Below are 7,648 nucleotides of genomic sequence, written 5' to 3'. Positions count from 1 at the left end.
GTAACGATATTAAATTGCATAATTTGTTCTCTAGTCAGTCGCTTTTTAACGAAGAGACTTACAGCTATTCCCCACCAGAAAGTAGGGAAATGCTCATCCTCAGTCTTATATAGATAGGAATATTCCAATATTATCATGAAAACAGTCAAGACATCTACGACTGTATTTATGGATTCGCTGATGATAGTTTGAAGAAAACCGAAACGTACGAATAATTCGAATAATATGGTATAAACAGTTATTGTACATTTATATCCTATGTAAAATTTTTTTTCATTATATAGAAATTCGCGCACCAATTTCCGCGCTGTGTATGTGCTTTTATTGTCTATGTACTCGTATTGTATTGTCTTTAATATTTGCTTTTTTATTGGAATTAGTATTTGTCTGTATTTTTTATTTCTTTGAAACTGTATGTGTATTTGTTTGAATTAGTAAATGTTAACGATCTTTTTTTTTATATATGGTTTTCTGGAATATTAAATTATAAAATAAGAAAATAGAAATTATTTAAATTGTATATATATATATATATATTTATTTATTGTTTTATGTAGAATTAAAAAACAAAGTAAAAAGTAACTTACAATTTTTCTTTATTATAAAATATTCTATTAGCTCTAACAAGCAATTGGTTTTCCAAATGTGTTTATTGACGTTTGTTCATATCAATAAACATAAAATAAATTTTAAACTTGAAAATAGTCGTTACTACACTAACTTGAGTAGCAAGTACTGCTAGAATAATCATTGCTAATTTATATAATTCAGGTTGATCTTTTTCTTATCTTTTCAAAATTCTAATACATAATAAATTTTTCTATTAATTCTTTTTTGTTCAGTATGATACCTTTCATTTTCTATTAGACGTAGACATAAATCCTATTCTCTAGATGATGATGAATTTATTAAAGTATGTTGTTGTTCTTTTAGTTTTAAAAAATTTTCAAATTCATCTTGTGAAAAACTTGTTCCACTTGAGTTTGAAGAATTTTCAAAATTTTCATTTGTTAATTGATTTATTTGTATAACTACGATTTACTAACACTATTTTGACCCAAAGTTTTAAATGAGTTTTTAGCTCTTTGTATTTGTATATTGTCTAATAACACTTTGTATCGAGGATCCATAAACTGCAGATAATAATACATCATTATTTATTATCTTTTCTTTGCGGTATAACATTTATTCTACAATAAATTTAGAAAAAGGAGTTCGTACTGCCTCTGTTACTACTTTTGTTTCACACTAAAATTCAAAAAATTTACTGAGAGTCAATTGTTCTTCCTAACGCTTTTGGTACAAATTTTTGATGGTCGTATTACATATTTCTGTACATATCTTACTTTTTGACCATTCATTATCTTTTAATGTTACGAAATTTTGAAATTATTTATTTAGTACAATATATAATATCATGTAGTATTGGATTGTCCGACTAAAATTTAAATTTTAATATACATTTATTAAATTAAAATTTTCTGTGTTTCAATTTTCCTTCAACATCGGCACGAACTTTCCAGACAACCCAATATATAGGACATCGTATTTTAATGTCCATCCCAAAAAATTTTTTATTGTTAAGTTTAAACTATTCTTTTTTATTTTTTTCTGTGTGTTTCTCTTGTAATTTTTTTTAATGCTATAGTTCTTAATATATTTTTGTTCCTTTAATGTATTGAATATTTACCAAGAAATGATCTATCTAGTCGTAGCATTGTCAATAAAATCAAAATATTTGTTATATCTTCAGATATTTCTTCCCTTTTCTAGCTTCATAATATATATTTATTTTATATAGATTCTGAAAAAATATAATAGAGAATTTGTGCTTATGTTTTTCTTCTATCGCACATTTAATTGGATTTACAATATTTTGAAATCCGGAAATCGTTCAAACTAGTCTTTCATTTACTGTCATCAGTTCTATGCAGTTATTTTTGAGATCTTTTCTCGTCATATTTAATGTGATTTCATCTTATTTAATCGTTGTTGTATTGTTCTCTTATTGTTTTGCTATATATTGTTGACTTCCTTATATTTCTTTGAAGAATATTCAGTAAAATAATTTTCTTTGAATTCATGATTACGATCAAATGTTTTTTTTTTAATTTGTACCGTGATTACCCTTAGGTAATATATGAAATTAAAATTTTATTAACATTTGTGTACGTAAATAATATTAAGAATTAGTTTCAGTATGTGATATGAATAAAAAAATAAAAATAATTCAATTTCAATGACATTTTATAAATAACACATTCCGATATATCTTCTATTTTATTTTTAAGTAAAATGATTATGCACTTTATTAGTATATCTTCTGCCCATGATCTCAGGAAACATTACAAGTTACATATAAATTTTTGAATTTTCACATTGAACGTATCTGATTTAAAATAATTATAGCTTTTTTTTTCCTCATATCGTTCGCATCCGATTACATCTGATTTAATAGAAATAGAACTTTCTTGGAAAAGTAAACATATAGTTTTGAAATCATGTCTTATAAGCTATGTGAATTCTAGTTGGACGCTTTTAGCGCTTCCATTTTTGTTTTATATTTATTGAATGATAAAAACATGACGATTATAAACGTTTAATGATTATTTTACAACGTGCTTTTTGTTTTCTGTTTCTTGCTTTTTGCTATTTTTTACATCTTGTCTTTTGTTTGTTATCCGATTTTTTTATGTCATCCGAGATAAAAGTTAACTTCGGAAGAAACAGGAAACATATAGCAAGAAATACAATTGTCAATAAAATGGTTGTAAAGAGGAAAAAAACAAGAAGTGAAAAGCAAGAAACAGGAAATAAAGAGCACATTATAGGCTGTATTAGAATAGGCTTAAAACGTATGAGCGTAAAATCAAACACAGCCTATACATTCCGCTATTATCAATTTTAGTATGAAAATGTAATTACAAAACATTAATTGTGAGAATGGCTTAGACATTGACTATATTTACACCGTGCGTTTAGCCTGCGATAATAGGTGTCTTTGTTTAATCTACAGATAAACAAAAACATGGCATGATGTAAACATAGCCATTGTAGAAAAAAAAGTTCAGTATTTAACAATGTAAGTAGACTTTAGACAAATATAATATAGCATTAAAATCTCACAATATGTTCTTTGTTTCTTATCTTTTGTCTTTTTCTCTCTTTGCGATCGTTTCATCGATAAATAAGTTTCTTGATGAGTCTTTCTTGTTTGTTTCGAAGTTCGTTAATTTTTTTCTTAAGTGACAGAAAATGAAGAAACAAAAAAAGGCAAAAAATAAAAAATAGTAAAAATAAAAAGCAAGAAACAGGAAGCAAAAAGCACATTGTAGATTAAGCCTAAAATTAATTTACTGAAAATGTACGTATACAGAATAAATATATATAGAAAAAAATCCAAAATAAATTCGATGAATAATGGATGCCAAACATGAAAAAATTATAAAAACCATAACATATATAGTTTACAAAGAATATATAGATACGCACATAATCTTTTTTTATCAAAAATATTTCGCATAATACAAAATGATGTAACATAACAAAGTTAATTACTGTACGATACGAAATGATGTAACATTAATCATCGATGACGACAGACAAAGACTGGACGAAAATTAGAGAGTGGTGCCAACTACCAAATTCGAGACGAGACTCATATGAGAATCTAAAGTCTAGTAGGGATATGGGTAGCCAATGACAAGGCAAAGGCAGCGCGTTCACGGTAGTTGCTATAGACTACGGTCCATATTTAGAGCGCATTTACAGCGATGTTAATGCGCTAATATGCTATGATTTACATTGGGCATATTATAGAATTTCAGAGATAAAAGCACGCTTTTATCGATAAAAGTGCGTTCTGAATATACTTATACGATACTTTTAATTGAGTTTGATACCATCCATAATTATATATAAAATTATGAATTATTAGCATCACATTTATTTTCGACATTACTATTTATTATTAGGTGTACAACTTTGTTTCCGCCGTTTTTTTCCGAAATTCGAGGCTTTATTGTAAAAAACTGATTATACATTTATGAATTCATGAATTCAAAGTATTGTCCATCGCTGGTCACTACTTTCTCCCATCTTTCGGACGAATCGCGTACGAATCCCGCGTCGAAAAAACTGGTCATCTTTTGAGGCTATCCACGAATCGATCCAATTTTTTCTTCTTCTTCATAAGACCGGAAGTGCTAATCAGCCAGGCCGTGTGCCATTGATCGAAACAAGTGATAGTCAGAGGGAGCAACGTCTGGAGAATACGGCGGGGGGGGGAGGATTTCCCATTTCAACGTTTCCAAGTATGTCTTGACCACTTTCGCAACATGGGGGCGAGCATTGTCATGCTGCAAAATCCCTTTATCGTGTCTCTCGTTGTATTGCAGCCGTTTGTGTTTCAATGCTCGGCTCAAACGCATCAATTGCGTTCGATACCGATCGTCTGGGATTGTTTCAGTCGGTTTTACCAGTTCATAATACACTACGCTGGTCCCACCAAATACAGAGCATGACCTTGGACGTCAAAATCACCGTTCTTGAAGCGTTGAAACCACTCACACACGTTCAAAAACACTCACGACACGTTCTTTCACTAATAGCGGCCTCACCATAAGTAGTTGAGAGCATTCGATGAGCCTCAGCCGCAGATTTCTTCATATTGAAGCAAAAAATTAAAACCTCCCGCAAATGACGAGAATTTGACTCGTAAACTGACATTTTCAATCGAGAGTAACTTTATGATGCAGACACAAATCGAATAATGTTTCTATGGGGTTATGTTGACAGATGCCCAAGTTTATTGTATGATGTCTATGATCTATTTATTTCGACCACCACTTACCGCTAAAGCCATGCATAGAAAAACGGCGGAAGCAAAGTTCTACATCTAATATATTATCGATAGTTTCACACATGAAGCGTATAATATATTATTTTATCCTTCTTTAATATCAAAACAAGGATAAAATAATATAATCATGCGCATTATGCGAGAAACAAAACGCACTCTTAAAGTACGTGCCTTTTTATGCTGATGCTTAACACTCATTTTCAGTGTCAAAATAAATCAAATTGAAATGATCAAAATTGACGCTCGATATTCATTAATTTCTATCATGTGACATATTTTGATGCTAAAAATGAACGTTGAGCGTCAGCATGAAAAGGCATCTTAAATTTCTAAATTTTTATATTGCAAAAATCCAAAAATGAATATTGGTGCGCTGGCATATAAAAGAGGCCAAGATGATCGCTTTCAGATTTCTCTCATGATTCAGCAACAAAGAATAGATTATAAGAACCAAAAAGATCCTAAACCGAAAATAGTTTTATTGGTACGGTTACAGTTTCGGTATCACAAATTTGATAGAATTTCGATTCATTTTCGGTTTCGTTTCATAAAAAAAACCGGTTCTGAAACGGTTTTCGGTTTTGGTTCTGGTTCGGTTTCTGATAAAAACGTACGATACGTATTATATGAAAATACAATAATAGTAAAAAAATAATAGTAGTATGTATGTAAATGTAAAAAAACACATAAAGTGTACATTAAAATAATTGTAATACATATAATAATAGCAACAAATATACTACATATAATACATATTATACATATATTACAAAGATATCCGCCAATGCTCCCATGATAATGTCTCCATCGAGTCCGATACGACGTATTGTTTATCATTGTAGACTCAGAGTGATTTTCGATTTGGATATATATTTTGTGTAATTTAAATCGTATGCACGACTGACGACGAGTCATTTCAATCTCTTCGTTCAAATAACACACATAATCATCGAACATTATCATTCGTACTACGACATTATTCTTTTCATATCTTTTATCTTTTTAGTGTCCTTCTTGCTGTCCACCCTCTTCGCTCTGAGTCCAATGAATTCAGTCATTATCATACTTTTGTTCTCGTCCTCCATTAAATTCGGTACTTTTTTGTTCGCGAGAGGCATACCCTCTGCGTTGTCTGCTGAATAATCGCTCGTGTCAAATCTTGAAATCACGTTTCATAGTCTCATAAGCATTGTCGCATTTTATGTGAGAAATGAGACTGTCTGTGTCGGTATACATGATCTTGCATTTGTCATAATATATCAGATATACTCGTGATAAAATACGTACAAGCAGACTTTCGATATATCAAGTACACATATCTACGTAAATCGATTTATTGAACTTCATCTTAAGTTTACGCAGTTCGATGGCGATCAAATTTTCCACAAAAACGCTATGACTGTGAAAATTTGGCTTCATGATCATTGCCTCCGCGTCGTATCGTCCCATTTTTGTTAATAATTTTATGTCTTCGTGATTTCGAACGTTTCCATAATCTTGTCGAATACCGTATTGTTCATTAATTTATACAAATTTTTCTCGAAATCATTTCTCGCATGCGTTCTGAAATTTGTATTGAGTTCAATATAATTGCGAAGCTAGGCGAATTGTACGAACACCAGATGGATCTTTGTTACATAAAGACTACATTGCTGCAGGTTACAGTAGTGAATGACATAACACTGTTTATCGTACAACTTAGAAGTTTACTTTACCTTCGTGCTTGCTGAGACTTATCGCGCGTTGGGCAGAAAGATAGATTACTGTGTCGGTCATGCAGATACTGCGGATATTCGAAATCAACCTCGAGAATATAATCGGTGGGCGAAGCGATCACGCTCGCATCAAAGTTCGCAGCGTCTTCGACCATTGAAATTCGGTGTCTGGCAATGGTTGACACATCGCCCACCTGTATAAATTGTTACCTGTATATTACCTTGATCAAAAAATTCCCGGAATTCCCGGAATTCATTCAGAAAATTCAAAATACAAGTTTTATTCATCAAAAGTGATATTGTCCCCTTCAAAGTACATCGATTGCAACGCACTTATGCCAGCGCTTGATCCAGCTCTTGAAACATTTCTCGAACTCTATTGTCGGTATAGCCATCAGAGCCGTCTTCAATTTTTCCATTCCTTTTTCCACACCTACTTTCGGCTGTTAAAATGCGTTCCCAAATGATTTTTTGACTCGATCGAACAGAAGAAAATCGCAGGGAGCCATATCAGGTGAATTCGATGGCTGTTGGATGGTATTTCGTTCTTGATCAAAAATTCACTCGTTGTTACAAATTCAACACCATTTTTAAAACTGTAAAAAATCTAAAATACGTGCAGAGGTAGATGTACTCAAGACAGCGTACCTTTTACAAATGTCAAGCTATGATAAAATTTGGTGGGAATGTCAATGATAGATATGTGGCAACCTCACCAAAAGAACAGAACTCAAATCAGCTGACTCAGAGCATCACCTGGTGATAATTTCGAGAACTTTTTGATCAAGGTGTCAGCGTCATCGAAGTTGAATTCTTTATTTCAATTTTTAATAATTTCTTAACATGAGATGGATGACTACTTAATCTTCCGAAGGTTGCAGGAAATATAGTGGGAAGACAAATATCGTAGGTCTATGTTAATAAGTAATAATTCCAGATTGAAAAAAGAAATAAAATTAAGTAAAAGTTGTCGAAATATGATGAAAGACTATCCAAAGTTTGCATATAATTATAAAGAATTAACATAAATTAAAAATAACAAACGGCAAGCCCAATTGGATCATTCTCAATG

This window comes from Atta colombica, unplaced genomic scaffold (genome assembly GCF_001594045.1).
Source record: "Atta colombica isolate Treedump-2 unplaced genomic scaffold, Acol1.0 scaffold95, whole genome shotgun sequence".
NCBI lineage: Eukaryota > Metazoa > Arthropoda > Insecta > Hymenoptera > Formicidae > Atta > Atta colombica.
Note: the sequence above shows the minus strand (reverse complement) of the source record.